Source organism: Crinia signifera, chromosome 3, assembly GCF_055691185.1.
Source record: "Crinia signifera chromosome 3, ASM5569118v1, whole genome shotgun sequence".
NCBI classification, from domain to species: domain Eukaryota; kingdom Metazoa; phylum Chordata; class Amphibia; order Anura; family Myobatrachidae; genus Crinia; species Crinia signifera.
In genome coordinates this window covers 332127892-332147901 of record NC_139219.1, presented here as the reverse complement: position 1 = coordinate 332147901, position 20010 = coordinate 332127892, and positions in this window count along the sequence as shown.

The window sequence follows — 20010 nt, the reverse complement described above, 5'->3', positions numbered from 1 at the left end:
GATACTGTGCCCAGTTCTGTATAGGTCACTGGTGCGGCCTCATCTAGATACTGTGCCCAGTTCTGTATAGGTCACTGGTGCCCCCTCATCTAGATACTGTGTCCAGTTCTGTATAGGTCACTGGTGCGGCCTCATCTAGATACTGTGCCCAGTTCTGTATAGGTCACTGGTGCAGCCTCATCTAGTCACTGTGCCTGCTTCTGTATAGGTCACTGGTGCGGCCTCATTTAGATACTGTGTCCAGTTCTGTATAGGTCACTAGTGCGGCCTCATTTAGATACTGTGCCCAGTTCTGTATATGTCACTGGTGCGGCCTCATCTAGATACTGTGCCCAGTTCTGTATATGTCACTGGTGCGGCCTCATCTAGATACTGTGCCCAGTCCTGTATAGGTCACTGGTGCGGCCTCATTTAGATACTGTGCCCAGTTCTGTATAGGTCACTGGTGCGGCCTCATTTAGATACTGTGCCCAGTTCTGTATAGGTCACTGGTGCGGCCTCATTTAGATACTGTGTCCAGTTCTGTATAGGTCACTGGTGCGGCCTCATCTAGATACTGTGTCCAGTTCGGTATAGGTCACTGGTGCGGCCTCATTTAGATACTGTGTCCAGTTCTGTATAGGTCACTGGTGCGGCCTCATCTAGATACTGTGCCCAGTTCTGTATAGGTCACTGGTGCGGCCTCATCTAGTCACTGTGCCCAGTTCTGTATAGGTCACTGGTGCGGCCTCATCTAGATACTGTGCCCAGTTCTGTATAGGTCACTGGTGCGGCCTCATCTAGATACTGTGCCCAGTTCTGTATAGGTCACTGGTGCGGCCTCAACTAGGTACTGTGCCTGGTTCTGTATAGGTCAATGGTGCGGCTTCATCTAGATACTGTGTCCAGTTCTGTATAGGTCACCGGTGCGGCCTCATCTAGATACTGTGCCCAGTTCTGTATAGGTCACCGGTACGGCCTCATCTAGGTACCGTGTCCAGTTCTGTATAGGTCACTGGTGCGGCCTCATCTAGATACTGTGCCCAGTTCTGCACTGGTGAGGCCTCATCTAGATACTGTGCCCAGTTCTGTATAGGTCACTGGTGACCCCTCATCTAGATACTGTGTCCAGTTCTGTATAGGTCACTGGTGCGGCCTCATCTAGATACTGTGCCCAGTTCTGTATAGGTCACCGGTGCGGCCTCATCTAGATACTGTGCCCAGTTCTGTATAGGTCACCGGTACGGCCTTATCTAGGTACCTTGTCCAGTTCTGTATAGGTCACTGGTGCGGCCTCATCTAGATACTGTGCCCAGTTCTGTATAGGTCACTGGTGCGGCCTCATTTAGATACTGTGTCCAGTTCTGTATAGGTCACTGGTGTGGCCTCATTTAGATACTGTGTCCAGTTCTGTATAGGTCACTGGTGAGGCCTCATCTAGATACTATGCCCAGTTCTGTATAGGTCACTGGTACGGCCTCATCTATATACTGTGCCCAGTTCTGTATAGGTCACTGGTACGGCCTCATCTAGATACTGTGCCCAGTTCTGTATAGGTCACTGGTGCGGCCTCATCTAGATACTGTGCCCAGTTCTGTATAGGTCCCTGGTGCGACCCTATTTATATACTATGCCCAGTTCTGTATAGGTCACTGGTGCGGCCTCATCTAGATACTGTGCCCGGTTCTGTATAGGTCACTGGTGCGGCCTCATCTAGATACTGTGCCCGGTTCTGTATAGGTCACTGGTGCGGCCTCATCTAGATACTGTGCCCAGTTCTGTATAGGTCACTGGTACGGCCTCATCTAGATACTGTGCCCAGTTCTGTATAGGTCCCTGGTGCGACCCTATCTATATACTATGCCCAGTTCTGTATAGGTCACTGGTGCGGCCTCATCTAGATACTGTGCCCAGTTCTCTATAGGTCACTGGTGTGGTCTCATCTAGATACTGTGCCCAGTTCTGTATAGGTCACTGGTGCGGCCTCATCTAGATACTGTGCCCAGTTCTGTATAGGTCACTGGTGCGGCCTCATCTATATACTGTGCCCAGTTCTGTATAGGTCACTGGTGAGGCCTCATCTAGATACTGTGCCCAGTTCTGTATAGGTCACTGATGCGGCCTCATCTAGACACTGTGCCCAGTTCTGTATAGGTCACTGGTACGAACTCATCTAGATACTGTGCCCAGTTCTGTATAGGTGACTGGTGCGGCCTCATCTAGATACTGTGCCCAGTTCTGTATAGGTGACTGGTGCGGCCTCATCCAGATACTGTGCCCAGTTCTGTATATGTCACTGGTGCGGCCTCATCTAGACACTGTGCCCAGTTCTGTATAGGTCACTGGTACGGTCTCATCTAGTTACTGTGCCCGATTCTGTATAGGTCACTGGTGCGGCTTCATCTAGATACTGTGCCCGGTTCTGTATAGGTCACTGGTGCGGCCTCATCTAGATACTGTGCCCGGATCTGTATAGGTCACTGGTGCGGCCTCATCTAGATACTGTGCCCGTTTCTGTATAGGTGACTGGTGCGGCCTCATCTAGATACTGTGCCCAGTTCTGTATAGGTGACTGGTGCGGCCTCATCTAGATACTGTGCCTGTTTCTGTATAGGTGACTGGTGCGGCCTCATCTAGATACTGTGCCCAGTTCTGTATAGGTCACTGGTGCGGCTTCATCAAGATACTGTGTCCAGTTCTGTATAGGTCACCGGTGCGGCCTCATCTAGATACTGTGCCCAGTTCTGTATAGATGACTGGTGCGGTCTCATCTAGATACTGTGCCCAGTTCTGTATAGGTCACTGGTGCGGCTTCATCAAGATACTGTGTCCAGTTCTGTATAGGTCACCGGTGCGGCCTCATCTAGATACTGTGCCCAGTTCTGTAAAGGTCACTGGTACGGTCTCATCTAGGTACCGTGTCCAGTTCTGTATAGGTCACTGGTGCGGCCTCATCTAGATACTGTGCCCAGTTCTGTATAGGTCACTGGTGAGGCCTCATCTAGATACTGTGCCCAGTTCTGTTTAGGTCACTGGTGCGGCCTCATCTAGATACTGTGCCCAGTTCTGTACAGGTCACTGGTGCCCCCTCATCTAGATACTGTGTCCAGTTCTGTATAGGTCACTGGTGCGGCCTCATCTAGATACTGTGTCCAGTTCTGTATAGGTCACTGGTGCGGCCTCATCTAGTCACTGTGCCCGCTTCTGTATAGGTCACTGGTGCGGCCTCATTTAGATACTGTGTCCACTTCTGTATAGGTCACTGGTGCGGCCTCATTTAGATACTGTGCCCAGTTCTGCATATGTCACTGGTGCGGCCTCATCTAGATACTGTGCCCAGTTCTGTATATGTCACTGGTGCGGCCTCATCTAGATACTGTGCCCATTTCTGTATAGGTCACTGGTGCGGCCTCATTTAGATACTGTGCCCAGTTCTGTATAGGTCACTGGTGCGGCCTCATTTAGATACTGTGCCCAGTTCTGTATAGGTCAATGGTGCGGCCTCATTTAGATACTGTGTCCAGTTCTGTATAGGTCACTGGTGCGGCCTCATCTACATACTGTGTCCAGTTCTGTATAGGTCACTGGTGCGGCCTCATTTATATACTGTGTCCAGCTCTGTATAGGTCACTGGTGCGGCCTCATCTAGATACTGTGCCCAGTTCTGTATAGGTCACTGGTGCGGCCTCATCTTGTCACTGTGCCCAGTTCTGTATAGGTCACTGGTGCGGCCTCATCTAGATACTGTGTCCAGTTCTGTATAGGTCACTGGTGCGGCCTCATTTATATACTGTGTCCAGCTCTGTATAGGTCACTGGTGCGGCCTCATTTATATACTGTGTCCAGCTCTGTATAGGTCACTGGTGCGGCCTCATCTAGATACTGTGCCCAGTTCTGTATAGGTCACTGGTGCGGCCTCATCTAGATACTGTGCCCAGTTCTGTATAGGTCACTGGTGCGGCCTCATCTAGATACTGTGCCCAGTTCTGTATAGGTCACTGGTGCGGCCTCATCTAGTCACTGTGCCCGGTTCTGTATAGGTCACTGGTGCGGCTTCATCTAGATACTGTGTCCAGTTCTGTATAGGCCACTGGTGCGGCCTCATCTAGGTACCGTGTCCAGTTCTGTATAGGTCACTGGTGCGGCCTCATCTAGATACTGTGCCCAGTTCTGTATAGGTCACTGGTGAGGCCTCATCTAGATACTGTGCCCAGTTCTGTATAGGTCACTGGTGCGGCCTCATCTAGATACTGTGCCCAGTTCTGTATAGGTCACTGGTGCGGCCTCATCTAGATACTGTGCCCAGTTCTGTATAGGTCACTGGTGCGGCCTCATCTAGATACTGTGCCCAGTTCTGTATAGGTCACTGGTGCGGCCTCATCTAGTCACTGTGCCCGGTTCTGTATAGGTCACTGGTGCGGCTTCATCTAGATACTGTGTCCAGTTCTGTATAGGCCACTGGTGCGGCCTCATCTAGGTACCGTGTCCAGTTCTGTATAGGTCACTGGTGCGGCCTCATCTAGATACTGTGCCCAGTTCTGTATAGGTCACTGGTGAGGCCTCATCTAGATACTGTGCCCAGTTCTGTAAGGGTCACTGGTGCAGCCTCATCTAGATACTGTGCCCAGTTCTGTATAGGTCACTGGTGCGGCCTCATCTAGTCACTGTGCCCAGTTCTGTATAGGTCACTGGTGCGGCCTCATCTAGACACTGTGACCAGTTCTGTATAGGTCACTGGTGAGGTCTCATCTAGATAATGTGCACAGTGCTGTATAGGTCACTAGTGCAGCCTCATCTAGATACTGTGCCCAGTTCTGTATAGGTCACTGGTGCAGCCTCATCTAGATACCGTGCCCAGTTCTGTATAGGTCACTGGTGCGGCCTCATCTAGTCACTGTGCCCAGTTCTATATAGGTCACTGGTGCGGCCTCATCTAGATACTGTGTCCAGTTCTGTATAGGTCACCGGTGCGGCCTCATCTAGGTACCGTGTCCAGTTCTGTATAGGTCACTGGTGCGGCCTCATCTAGATACTGTGCCCAGTTCTGTATAGGTCACTGGTGAGGCCTCATCTAGATACTGTGCCCAGTTCTGTATAGGTCACTGGTGCGGCCTCATCTAGATACTGTGCCCAGTTCTGTATAGGTCACTGGTGCGGCCTCATCTAGATACTGTGGCCAGTTCTGTATAGGTCACTGGTGCGGCCTCATCTAGTCACTGTGCCCAGTTCTGTATAGGTCACTGGTGAGGCCTCATCTAGATACTGTGCCCAGTTCTGTATAGGTCACTGGTGCGGCCTCATCTAGTCACTGTGCCCAGTTCTGTATAGGTCACTGGTGTGGCCTAATCTAGATACTGTGCCCAGTTCTGTATAGGTCACTGGTGAGGCCTCATCTAGTCACTGTGCCCAGTTCTGTATAGGTCACTGGTGAGGCCTCATCTAGATACTGTGCCCAGTTCTGTATAGGTCACTGGTGAGGCCTCATCTAGTCACTGTGCCCAGTTCTGTATAGGTCACTGGTGCGGCCTTATCCAGATACTGTGCCCAGCTCTGTATAGGTGACTGGTGCGGCCTCATCTAGACACTGTGCCCAGTTCTGTATAGGTCACTGGTACGGTCTCATCTAGTTACTGTGCCCGGTTCTGTATAGGTCACTGGTGCGGCTTCATCTAGATACTGTGCCCGGTTCTGTATAGGTCACTGGTGCGGCCTCATCTAGATACTGTGCCCGGTTCTGTATAGGTCACTGGTGCGGCCTCATCTAGTTACTGTGCACGGTTATGTATAGGTCACTGGTACGGCCTCATCTAGATACTGTGCCCGTTTCTGTATAGGTGACTGGTGCGGCCTCATCTAGATACTGTGCCCAGTTCTGTATAGGTGACTGGTGCGGTCTCATCTAGATACTGTGCCCAGTTCATTATAGGTCACTGGTGCGGCCTCATCTAGATACTGTGCCCAGTTCTGTATAGGTCACTGGTACGGCCTCATCTAGGTACCGTGTCCAGTTCTGTATAGGTCACTGGTGCGGCCTCATCTAGATACCGTGCCCAGTTCTGTATAGGTCACTGGTGAGGCCTCATCTAGATACTGTGCCCAGTTCTGTATAGGTCACTGGTGCGGCCTCATCTAGATACTGTGCCCAGTTCTGTATAGGTCACTGGTGCCCCCTCATCTAGATACTGTGTCCAGTTCTGTATAGGTCACTGGTGCGGCCTCATCTAGATACTGTGCCCAGTTCTGTATAGGTCACTGGTGCAGCCTCATCTAGTCACTGTGCCTGCTTCTGTATAGGTCACTGGTGCGGCCTCATTTAGATACTGTGTCCAGTTCTGTATAGGTCACTAGTGCGGCCTCATTTAGATACTGTGCCCAGTTCTGTATATGTCACTGGTGCGGCCTCATCTAGATACTGTGCCCAGTTCTGTATACTGTATGTCACTGGTGCGGCCTCATCTAGATACTGTGCCCAGTTCTGTATAGGTCACTGGTGCGGCCTCATTTAGATACTGTGCCCAGTTCTGTATAGGTCACTGGTGCGGCCTCATTTAGATACTGTGTCCAGTTCTGTATAGGTCACTGGTGCGGCCTCATTTAGATACTGTGTCCAGTTCTGTATAGGTCACTAGTGCGGCCTCATTTAGATACTGTGCCCAGTTCTGTATATGTCACTGGTGCGGCCTCATCTAGATACTGTGCCCAGTTCTGTATAGGTCACTGGTGCGGCCTCATTTAGATACTGTGCCCAGTTCTGTATAGGTCACTGGTGCGGCCTCATTTAGATACTGTGCCCAGTTCTGTATAGGTCACTGGTGCGGCCTCATTTAGATACTGTGTCCAGTTCTGTATAGGTCACTGGTGCGGCCTCATCTAGATACTGTGTCCAGTTCGGTATAGGTCACTGGTGCGGCCTCATTTAGATACTGTGTCCAGTTCTGTATAGGTCACTGGTGCGGCCTCATCTAGATACTGTGCCCAGTTCTGTATAGGTCACTGGTGCGGCCTCATCTAGTCACTGTGCCCAGTTCTGTATAGGTCACTGGTGCGGCCTCATCTAGATACTGTGCCCAGTTCTGTATAGGTCACTGGTGCGGCCTCAACTAGGTACTGTGCCCGGTTCTGTATAGGTCAATGGTGCGGCTTCATCTAGATACTGTGTCCAGTTCTGTATAGGTCACCGGTGCGGCCTCATCTAGATACTGTGCCCAGTTCTGTATAGGTCACCGGTACGGCCTCATCTAGGTACCGTGTCCAGTTCTGTATAGGTCACTGGTACGGCCTCATCTAGATACTGTGCCCAGTTCTGTATAGGTGACTGGTGCGGCCTCATCTAGATACTGTGCCCAGTTCTGTATAGGTCACTGGTGACCCCTCATCTAGATACTGTGTCCAGTTCTGTATAGGTCACTGGTGCGGCCTCATCTAGATACTGTGCCCAGTTCTGTATAGGTCACCGGTGCGGCCTCATCTAGATACTGTGCCCAGTTCTGTATAGGTCACCGGTACGGCCTTATCTAGGTACCGTGTCCAGTTCTGTATAGGTCACTGGGTGCGGCCTCATCTAGATACCGTGCCCAGTTCTGTATAGGTCACTAGTGAGGCCTCATCTAGATACTGTGCCCAGTTCTGTATAGGTCACTGGTGCGGCCTCATCTAAATACTGTGCCCAGTTCTGTATAGGTCACTGGTGTGGCCTCATCTAGTCACTGTGCCCAGTTTTGTATAGGTCACTGGTGCGGCCTCATTTAGATACTGTGTCCAGTTCTGTATAGGTCACTGGTGCGGCCTCATTTAGATACTGTGCCCAGTTCTGTATATGTCACTGGTGCGGCCTCATCTAGATACTGTGCCCAGTTCTGTATAGGTCACTGGTGCGGCCTCATTTAGATACTGTGTCCAGTTCTGTATAGGTCACTGGTGCGGCCTCATCTAGATACTGTGCCCAGTTCTGTATACAGTAGGTCACTGGTGCGGCCTCATCTAGTCACTGTGCCCAGTTCTGTATAGGTCACTGGTGCGGCCTCATTTAGATACTGTGTCCAGTTCTGTATAGGTCACTGGTGCGGCCTCATTTAGATACTGTGTCCAGTTCTGTATAGGTCACTAGTGCGGCCTCATTTAGAGACTGTGCCCAGTTCTGTATATGTCACTGGTGCGGCCTCATCTAGATACTGTGCCCAGTTCTGTATAGGTCACTGGTGCGGCCTCATTTAGATACTGTGCCCAGTTCTGTATAGGTCACTGGTGCGGCCTCATTTAGATACTGTGCCCAGTTCTGTATAGGTCACTGGTGCGGCCTCATTTAGATACTGTGTCCAGTTCTGTATAGGTCACTGGTGCGGCCTCATCTAGATACTGTGTCCAGTTCGGTATAGGTCACTGGTGCGGCCTCATTTAGATACTGTGTCCAGTTCTGTATAGGTCACTGGTGCGGCCTCATCTAGATACTGTGCCCAGTTCTGTATAGGTCACTGGTGCGGCCTCATCTAGTCACTGTGCCCAGTTCTGTATAGGTCACTGGTGCGGCCTCATCTAGATACTGTGCCCAGTTCTGTATAGGTCACTGGTGCGGCCTCAACTAGGTACTGTGCCCGGTTCTGTATAGGTCAATGGTGCGGCTTCATCTAGATACTGTGTCCAGTTCTGTATAGGTCACCGGTGCGGCCTCATCTAGATACTGTGCCCAGTTCTGTATAGGTCACCGGTACGGCCTCATCTAGGTACCGTGTCCAGTTCTGTATAGGTCACTGGTACGGCCTCATCTAGATACTGTGCCCAGTTCTGTATAGGTGACTGGTGCGGCCTCATCTAGATACTGTGCCCAGTTCTGTATAGGTCACTGGTGACCCCTCATCTAGATACTGTGTCCAGTTCTGTATAGGTCACTGGTGCGGCCTCATCTAGATACTGTGCCCAGTTCTGTATAGGTCACCGGTGCGGCCTCATCTAGATACTGTGCCCAGTTCTGTATAGGTCACCGGTACGGCCTTATCTAGGTACCGTGTCCAGTTCTGTATAGGTCACTGGTGCGGCCTCATCTAGATACCGTGCCCAGTTCTGTATAGGTCACTAGTGAGGCCTCATCTAGATACTGTGCCCAGTTCTGTATAGGTCACTGGTGCGGCCTCATCTAGATACTGTGCCCAGTTCTGTATAGGTCACTGGTGTGGCCTCATCTAGTCACTGTGCCCAGTTTTGTATAGGTCACTGGTGCGGCCTCATTTAGATACTGTGTCCAGTTCTGTATAGGTCACTGGTGCGGCCTCATTTAGATACTGTGCCCAGTTCTGTATATGTCACTGGTGCGGCCTCATCTAGATACTGTGCCCAGTTCTGTATAGGTCACTGGTGCGGCCTCATTTAGATACTGTGTCCAGTTCTGTATAGGTCACTGGTGCGGCCTCATCTAGATACTGTGCCCAGTTCTGTATACAGTAGGTCACTGGTGCGGCCTCATCTAGTCACTGTGCCCAGTTCTGTATAGGTCACTGGTGCGGCCTCATTTAGATACTGTGTCCAGTTCTGTATAGGTCACTGGTGCGGCCTCATTTAGATACTGTGTCCAGTTCTGTATAGGTCACTAGTGCGGCCTCATTTAGATACTGTGGCCAGTTCTGTATATGTCACTGGTGCGGCCTCATCTAGATACTGTGCCCAGTTCTGTATAGGTCACTGGTGCGGCCTCATTTAGATACTGTGCCCAGTTCTGTATAGGTCACTGGTGCGGCCTCATTTAGATACTGTGCCCAGTTCTGTATAGGTCACTGGTGCGGCCTCATTTAGATACTGTGTCCAGTTCTGTATAGGTCACTGGTGCGGCCTCATCTAGATACTGTGTCCAGTTCGGTATAGGTCACTGGTGCGGCCTCATTTAGATACTGTGTCCAGTTCTGTATAGGTCACTGGTGCGGCCTCATCTAGATACTGTGCCCAGTTCTGTATAGGTCACTGGTGCGGCCTCATCTAGTCACTGTGCCCAGTTCTGTATAGGTCACTGGTGCGGCCTCATCTAGATACTGTGCCCAGTTCTGTATAGGTCACTGGTGCGGCCTCAACTAGGTACTGTGCCCGGTTCTGTATAGGTCAATGGTGCGGCTTCATCTAGATACTGTGTCCAGTTCTGTATAGGTCACCGGTGCGGCCTCATCTAGATACTGTGCCCAGTTCTGTATAGGTCACCGGTACGGCCTCATCTAGATACTGTGCCCAGTTCTGTATAGGTGACTGGTGCGGCCTCATCTAGATACTGTGCCCAGTTCTGTATAGGTGACTGGTGCGGCCTCATCTAGATACTGTGCCCAGTTCTGTATAGGTCACTGGTGACCCCTCATCTAGATACTGTGTCCAGTTCTGTATAGGTCACTGGTGCGGCCTCATCTAGATACTGTGCCCAGTTCTGTATAGGTCACCGGTGCGGCCTCATCTAGATACTGTGCCCAGTTCTGTATAGGTCACCGGTACGGCCTTATCTAGGTACCGTGTCCAGTTCTGTATAGGTCACTGGTGCGGCCTCATCTAGATACCGTGCCCAGTTCTGTATAGGTCACTAGTGAGGCCTCATCTAGATACTGTGCCCAGTTCTGTATAGGTCACTGGTGCGGCCTCATCTAGATACTTTGCCCAGTTCTGTATAGGTCACTGGTGTGGCCTCATCTAGTCACTGTGCCCAGTTTTGTATAGGTCACTGGTGCGGCCTCATTTAGATACTGTGTCCAGTTCTGTATAGGTCACTGGTGCGGCCTCATCTAGATACTGTGCCCAGTTCTGTATAGGTCAGTGGTGCTGCCTCATCTAGATACTGTGCCCAGTTCTGTATAGGTCACTGGTGCGGCCTCATTTAGATACTGTGCCCAGTTCTGTATATGTCACTGGTGCGGCCTCATCTAGATACTGTTCCCAGTTCTGTATAGGTCACTGGTGCGGCCTCATTTAGATACTGTGTCCAGTTCTGTATAGGTCACTGGTGCAGCCTCATCTAGATACTGTGCCCAGTTCTGTATACAGTAGGTCACTGGTGCGGCCTCATCTAGTCACTGTGCCCAGTTCTGTATAGGTCACTGGTGCGGCCTCATATAGATACTGTGCCCAGTTCTGTATACAGTAGGTCACTGGTGCGGCCTCATCTAGTCACTGTGCCCAGTTCTGTATAGGTCACTGGTGCGGCCTCATCTAGTCACTGTGCCCAGTTCTGTATAGGTCACTGGTGCGGCCTCATCTAGATACTGTGCCCAGTTCTGTATAGGTCACTATTGCGGCCTCATCTAGTCACTGTGCCCAGTTCTGTATAGGTCACTGGTGCGGCCTCATTTAGATACTGTGTCCAGTTCTGTATAGGTCACTGGTGCGGCCTCATTTATATACTGTGCCCAGTTCTGTATAGGTCACTGGTACGGCTTCATCTAGATACTATGCCCAGTTCTGTATAGGTCACTAGTGAGGCCTCATCTAGATACTGTGCCCAGTTCTGTATAGGTCACTGGTGCAGCCTCATCTAGATACTGTGCCCAGTTCTGTATAGGTCACTGGTGCCCCCTTATCTAGATACTGTGTAAAGTTCTGTATAGGTCACTGGTGCGGCCTCATCTAGATACTGTGCCCAGTTCTGTATAGGTCACTGGTGCGGCCTCATCTAGTCACTGTGCCCAGTTCTGTATAGGTCACTGGTGCGGCCTCATTTAGATACTGTGTCCAGTTCTGTATAGGTCACTGGTGCGGCCTCATTTAGATACTGTGCCCAGTTCTGTATATGTCACTGGTGCGGCCTCATCTAGATACTGTGCCCAGTTCTGTATAGGTCACTGGTGCCCCCTCATCTAGATACTGTGTAAAGTTCTGTATAGGTCACTGGTGCGGCCTCATCTAGATACTGTGCCCAGTTCTGTATAGGTCACTGGTGTGGCCTTATCTAGTCACTGTGCCCAGTTCTGTATAGGTCACTGGTGCGGCCTCATTTAGATACTGTGTCCAGTTCTGTATAGGTCACTGGTGCGGCCTCATCTAGATACTGTGTCCAGTTCTGTATAGGTCACTGGTGCGGCCTCATTTAGATACTGCGTCCAGTTCTGTATAGGTCACTGGTGCGGCCTCATCTAGATACTGTGCCCAGTTCTGTATACAGTAGGTCACTGGTGCGGCCTCATCTAGTCACTGTGCCCAGTTCTGTATAAGTCACTGGTGCGGCCTCATCTAGATACTGTGCCCAGTTCTGTATAGGTCACTGGTGCGGCCTCATCTAGTCACTGTGCCCAGTTCTGTATAGGTCACTGGTGCGGCCTCATTTAGATACTGCGTCCAGTTCTGTATAGGTCACTGGTGCGGCCTCATCTAGATACTGTGCCCAGTTCTGTATACAGTAGGTCACTGGTGCGGCCTCATCTAGTCACTGTGCCCAGTTCTGTATAAGTCACTGGTGCGGCCTCATCTAGATACTGTGCCCAGTTCTGTATAGGTCACTGGTGCGGCCTCATTTAGATACTGTGTCCAGTTCTGTATAGGTCACTGGTGAGGCCTCATCTAGATACTATGCCCAGTTCTGTATAGGTCACTGGTACCGCCTCATCTATATACTGTGCCCAGTTCTGTATAGGTCACTGGTACGGCCTCATCTAGATACTGTGCCCAGTTCTGTATAGGTGACTGGTGCGGCCTCATCTAGATACTGTGCCCAGTTCTCTATAGGTCACTGGTGTGGTCTCATCTAGACACTGTGCCCAGTTCTGTATAGGTCACTGGTGCGGCCTCATCTAGATACTGTGCCCAGTTCTGTATAGGTCACTGGTGCGGCCTCATCTATATACCGTGCCCAGTTCTGTATAGGTCACTGGTGAGGCCTCATCTAGATACTGTGCCCAGTTCTGTATAGGTCACTGATGCGGCCTCATCTAGACACTGTGCCCAGTTCTGTATAGGTCACTGGTACGAACTCATCTAGATACTGTGCCCAGTTCTGTATAGGTCACTGGTGCGGCCTCATCTAGATACTGTGCCCAGTTCTGTATAGGTGACTGGTGCGGCCTCATCCAGATACTGTGCCCAGTTCTGTATATGTCACTGGTGCGGCCTCATCTAGACACTGTGCCCAGTTCTGTATAGGTCACTGGTACGGTCTCATCTAGTTACTGTGCCCGATTCTGTATAGGTCACTGGTGCGGCTTCATCTAGATACTGTGCCCGGTTCTGTATAGGTCACTGGTGCGGCCTCATCTAGATACTGTGCCCGGTTCTGTATAGGTCACTGGTGCGGCCTCATCTAGATACTGTGCCCGTTTCTGTATAGGTGACTGGTGCGGCCTCATCTAGATACTGTGCCCAGTTCTGTATAGGTGACTGGTGCGGCCTCATCTAGATACTGTGCCTGTTTCTGTATAGGTGACTGGTGCGGCCTCATCTAGATACTGTGCCCAGTTCTGTATAGGTGACTGGTGCGGTCTCATCTAGATACTGTGCCCAGTTCTGTATAGGTCACTGGTGCGGCTTCATCAAGATACTGTGTCCAGTTCTGTATAGGTCACCGGTGCGGCCTCATCTAGATACTGTGCCCAGTTCTGTAAAGGTCACTGGTACGGTCTCATCTAGGTACCGTGTCCAGTTCTGTATAGGTCACTGGTGCGGCCTCATCTAGATACTGTGCCCAGTTCTGTATAGGTCACTGGTGAGGCCTCATCTAGATACTGTGCCCAGTTCTGTTTAGGTCACTGGTGCGGCCTCATCTAGATACTGTGCCCAGTTTTGTACAGGTCACTGGTGCCCCCTCATCTAGATACTGTGTCCAGTTCTGTATAGGTCACTGGTGCGGCCTCATCTAGATACTGTGTCCAGTTCTGTATAGGTCACTGGTGCGGCCTCATCTAGTCACTGTGCCCGGTTCTGTATAGGTCACTGGTACGGCCTCATCTAGATACTGTGTCCGGTTCTGTATAGGCCACTGGTGCGGCCTCATCTAGATACTGTGCCCACTTCTGTATAGGTCACTGGTGCGGCCTCATTTAGATACTGTGCCCAGTTCTGTATATGTCACTGGTGCGGCCTCATCTAGATACTGTGCCCAGTTTTGTATATGTCACTGGTGCGGCCTCATCTAGATACTGTGCCCATTTCTGTATAGGTCACTGGTGCGGCCTCATTTAGATACTGTGTCCAGTTCTGTATAGGTCACTGGTGCGGCCTCATCTACATACTGTGTCCAGTTCTGTATAGGTCACTGGTGCGGCCTCATTTATATACTGTGTCCAGCTCTGTATAGGTCACTGGTGCGGCCTCATCTAGATACTGTGTCCAGTTCTGTATAGGTCACTGGTGCGGCCTCATCTTGTCACTGTGCCCAGTTCTGTATAGGTCACTGGTGCGGCCTCATCTAGATACTGTGTCCAGTTCTGTATAGGTCACTGGTGCAGCCTCACCTAGGTACTGTGCCCGGTTCTGTATAGGTCACTGGTGCGGCCTCATCTAGATATTGTGTCCAGTTCTGTATAGGTCACTGGTGCGGCCTCATCTAGATACTGTGCCCAGTTCTGTATAGGTCACTGGTGAGGCCTCATCTAGATACTGTGCCCAGTTCTGTATAGGTCACTGGTGCTGCCTCATCTATATACTGTGCCCAGTTCTGTATAGGTCACTGGTGCCGCCTCATCTAGATACTGTGCCCAGTTCTGTATAGGTCACTGGTGCTCCCTCATCTAGATACTGTGCCCAGTTCTGTATAGGTCACTGGTGCGGCCTCATCTATATACTGTGACCAGTTCTGTATAGGTCACTGGTGCGGCCTCATCTATATACTGTGACCAGTTCTGTATTGGTCACTGGTGCTCCCTCATCTATATACTGTGACCAGTTCTGTATAGGTCACTGGTGCGGCCTCATCTAGATGCTGTGCCCAGTTCTGTATAGGTCACTGGTGCAACCTCATCTAGATACTGTGCCCAGTTCTGTATAGGTGACTGGTGCAGCCTCATCTAGATACTGTGCCCAGTTCTGTATAGGTCACTGGTGCGGCCTCATCTAGTCACTGTGTCCAGTTCTGTATAGGTCACTGGTGCCCTCTCATCTAGATACTGTGTCCAGTTCTGTATAGGTCACTGGTGCGGCCTCATCTAGTCACTGTGCCCAGTTTTGTATAGGTCACTGGTGCGGCCTCATTTAGATACTGTGTCCAGTTCTGTATAGGTCACGGGTGCGGCCTCATTTAGATACTGTGCCCAGTTCTGTATATGTCACTGGTGCGGCCTCATCTAGATACTGTGCCCAGTTCTGTATAGGTCACTGGTGCGGCCTCATTTAGATACTGTGTCCAGTTCTGTATAGGTCACTGGTGCGGCCTCATGTAGATACTCTGTCCAGTTCTGTATAGGTCACTGGTGCGGCCTCATTTAGATACTGTGTCCAGTTCTGTATAGGTCACTGGTGCGGCCTCATCTAGATACTGTGCCCAGTTCTGTATAGGTCACTGGTGCGGCCTCACCTAGGTACTGTGCCCGGTTCTGTATAGGTCACTGGTGCGGCTTCATTTAGATACTGTGTCCAGTTCTGTATAGGTCACTGGTGCGGCCTCATCTAGATACCGTGCCCAGTTCTGTATAGGTCACCGGTACGGCCTCATCTAGGTACCGTGTCCAGTTCTGTATAGGTCACCGGTGCGGCCTCATCTAGATACCGTGCCCAGTTCTGTATAGGTCACTGGTGAGGCCTCATCTAGATACTGTGCCCAGTTCTGTATAGGTCACTGGTGCGGCCTCATCTAGATACTGTGCCCAGTTCTGTATAGGTCACTGGTGCCCCCTCATCTAGATACTGTGTCCAGTTCTGTATAGGTCACTGGTGCCCCCTCATCTAGATACTGTGTCCAGTTCTGTATAGGTCACTGGTGCGGCCTCATCTAGATACTGTGCCCGGTTCTGTATAGGCCACTGGTGTGGCCTCATCTAGATACTGTGCCCGGTTCTGTACAGGTCACTGGTGCGGCCTCATCTAGATAATGTGCCCAGTTCTGTACAGGTCACTGGTGCGGCCTCATCTAGATACTGTGCCCAGTTCTGTATAGGTCACCGGTGCGGCCTCATTTAGATACTGTGTCCAGTTCTGTATAGGTCCCTGGTGCGGCCTCATCTAGATACTGTGCCCAGTTCTGTATACAGTAGGTCACTGGTGCGGCCTCATCTAGTCACTGTGCCCAGTTCTGTATAGGTCACTGGTGCGGCCTCATCTAGATACTGTGCCCAGTTCTGTATAGGTCACTGGTGCGGCCTCACCTAGGTACTGTGCCCGGTTCTGTATAGGTCACTGGTGCGGCTTCATCTAGATACTGTGTCCAGTTCTGTATAGGTCACCGGTGCGGCCTCATCTAGATACTGTGCCCAGTTATGTATAGGTCACTGGTACGGCCTCATCTAGGTTCCGTGTCCAGTTCTGTATAGGTTACTGGTGCGGCCTCATCTAGATACTGTGCCCAGTTCTGTATAGGTCACTGGTGAGGCCTCATCTAGATACTGTGCCCAGTTCTGTATAGGTCACTGGTGCGGCCTCATCTAGATACTGTGCCCAGTTCTGTATAGGTCACTGGTGCCCCCTCATCTAGATACTGTGTCCAGTTCTGTATAGGTCACTGGTGCGGCCTCATTTAGATACTGTGCCCAGTTCTGTATAGGTCACTGGTACGGCCTCATCTAGGTACCGTGTCCAGTTCTGTATAGGTCACTGGTGCGGCCTCATCTAGATACTGTGTCCAGTTCTGTATAGGTCACTGGTGCGGCCTCATCTAGATACTGTGCCCAGTTCTGTATAGGTCACTGGTGAGGCCTCATCTAGATACTGTGCCCAGTTCTGTATAGGTCACTGGTGCTGCCTCATCTAGATACTGTGCCCAGTTCTGTATAGGTCACTGGTGCCGCCTCATCTAGATACTGTGCCCAGTTCTGTATAGGTCACTGGTGCTCCCTCATCTAGATACTGTGTCCAGTTCTGTATAGGTCACTGGTGCGGCCTCATCTATATACTGTGACCAGTTCTGTATAGGTCACTGGTGCGGCCTCATCTATATACTGTGACCAGTTCTGTATTGGTCACTGGTGCTCCCTCATCTATATACTGTGACCAGTTCTGTATAGGTCACTGGTGCGGCCTCATCTAGATGCTGTGCCCAGTTCTGTATAGGTCACTGGTGCAACCTCATCTAGATACTGTGCCCAGTTCTGTATAGGTGACTGGCGCGGCCTCATCTAGATACTGTGCCCAGTTCTGTATAGGTCACTGGTGCGGCCTCATCTAGTCACTGTGTCCAGTTCTGTATAAGTCACTGGTGCGGCCTCATCTAGATACTGTGTCCAGTTCTGTATAGGTCACTGGTGCGGCCTCATCTAGTCACTGTGCCCAGTTCTGTATAGGTCACTGGTGCGGCCTCATTTAGATACTGTGTCCAGTTCTGTATAGGTCACGGGTGTGGCCTCATTTAGATACTGTGCCCAGTTCTGTATATGTCACTGGTGCGGCCTCATCTAGATACTGTGCCCAGTTCTGTATAGGTCACTGGTGCGGCCTCATGTAGATACTGTGTCCAGTTCTGTATAGGTCACTGGTGCGGCCTCATGTAGATACTGTGTCCAGTTCTGTATAGGTCACTGGTGCGGCCTCATTTAGATACTGTGTCCAGTTCTGTATAGGTCACTGGTGCGGCCTCATCTAGATACTGTGCCCAGTTCTGTATAGGTCACTGGTGCGGCCTCACCTAGGTACTGTGCCCGGTTCTGTATAGGTCACTGGTGCGGCTTCATCTAGATACTGTGTCCAGTTCTGTATAGGTCACCGGTGCGGCCTCATCTAGATACCGTGCCCAGTTCTGTATAGGTCACCGGTGCGGCCTCATCTAGATACCGTGCCCAGTTCTGTATAGGTCACCGGTACGGCCTCATCTAGATACTGTGCCCAGTTCTGTATAGGTCACTGGTGCTCCCTCATCTACTGTAGATACTGTGTCCAGTTCTGTATTGGTCACTGGTGCGGCCTCATCTATATACTGTGACCAGTTCTGTATAGGTCACTGGTGCGGCCTCATCTATATACTGTGACCAGTTCTGTATTGGTCACTGGTGCTCCCTCATCTATATACTGTGACCAGTTCTGTATAGGTCACTGGTGCGGCCTCATCTAGATGCTGTGCCCAGTTCTGTATAGGTCACTGGTGCAACCTCATCTAGATACTGTGCCCAGTTCTGTATAGGTGACTGGTGCGGCCTCATCTAGATACTGTGCCCAGTTCTGTATAGGTCACTGGTGCGGCCTCATCTAGTCACTGTGTCCAGTTCTGTATAGGTCACTGGTGCCCCCTCATCTAGATACTGTGTCCAGTTCTGTATAGGTCACTGGTGCGGCCTCAACTAGTCACTGTGCCCAGTTCTGTATAGGTCACTGGTGCGGCCTCATTTAGATACTGTGTCCAGTTCTGTATAGGTCACGGGTGTGGCCTCATTTAGATACTGTGCCCAGTTCTGTATAGGTCACTGGTGCGGCCTCATCTAGATACTGTGCCCAGTTCTGTATAGGTCACTGGTGCGGCCTCATGTAGATACTGTGTCCAGTTCTGTATAGGTCACTGGTGCGGCCTCATGTAGATACTGTGTCCAGTTCTGTATAGGTCACTGGTGCGGCCTCATTTAGATACTGTGTCCAGTTCTGTATAGGTCACTGGTGTGGCCTCATCTAGATACTGTGCCCAGTTCTGTATAGGTCACTGGTGCGGCCTCACCTAGGTACTGTGCCCGGTTCTGTATAGGTCACTGGTGCGGCTTCATCTAGATACTGTGTCCAGTTCTGTATAGGTCACCGGTGCGGCCTCATCTAGATACCGTGCCCAGTTCTGTATAGGTCACCGGTACGGCCTCATCTAGGTACCGTGTCCAGTTCTGTATAGGTCACCGGTGCGGCCTCATCTAGATACCGTGCCCAGTTCTGTATAGGTCACTGGTGAGGCCTCATCTAGATACTGTGCCCAGTTCTGTATAGGTCACTGGTGCCCCCTCATCTAGATACTGTGTCCAGTTCTGTATAGGTCACTGGTGCCCCCTCATCTAGATACTGTGTCCAGTTCTGTATAGGTCACTGGTGCGGCCTCATCTAGATACTGTGCCCGGTTCTGTATAGGCCACTGGTGCGGCCTCATCTAGATACTGTGCCCGGTTCTGTATAGGTCACTGGTGCGGCCTCATCTAGATAATGTGCCCAGTTCTGTACAGGTCACTGGTGCGGCCTCATCTAGATACTGTGCCCAGTTCTGTATAGGTCACCGGTGCGGCCTCATCTAGATACTGTGCCCAGTTCTGTATAGGTCACCGGTACGGCCTCATCTAGATACTGTGTCCAGTTCGGTATAGGTCACTGGTGCGGCCTCATCTAGATACTGTGCCCAGTTCTGTATAGGTCACTGGTGAGGCCTCATCTAGATACTGTGCCCAGTTCTGTATAGGTCACTGGTGCCCCCTCATCTAGATACTGTGTCCAGTTCTGTATAGGTCACTGGTGCGGCCTCATCTAGATACTGTGCCCGGTTCTGTATAGGCCACTGGTGCGGCCTCATCTAGATACTGTGCCCGGTTCTGTATAGGTCACTGGTGCGGCCTCATCTAGATACTGTGCCCAGTTCTGTACAGGTCACTGGTGCGGCCTCATCTAGATACTGTGCCCAGTTCTGTATAGGTCACTGGTGCGGCCTCATTTAGATACTGTGCCCAGTTCTGTATAGGTCACTGGTACGGCCTCATCTAGGTACCGTATCCAGTTCTGTACAGGTCACTGGTGCGGCCTCATCTAGATACTGTGCCCAGTTCTGTACAGGTCACTGGTGCGGCCTCATCTAGATACTGTGCCCGGTTCTGTATAGGTCACTGGTGCAGCCTCATCTAGATACTGTGCCCCGTTCTGTATAGGTCACTGGTGCGGCCTCATGTAGATACTGTGTCCAGTTCTGTATAGGTCACTGGTGCAGCCTCATGTAGATACTGTGTCCAGTTCTGTATAGGTCACTGGTGCGGCCTCATCTAGATACTG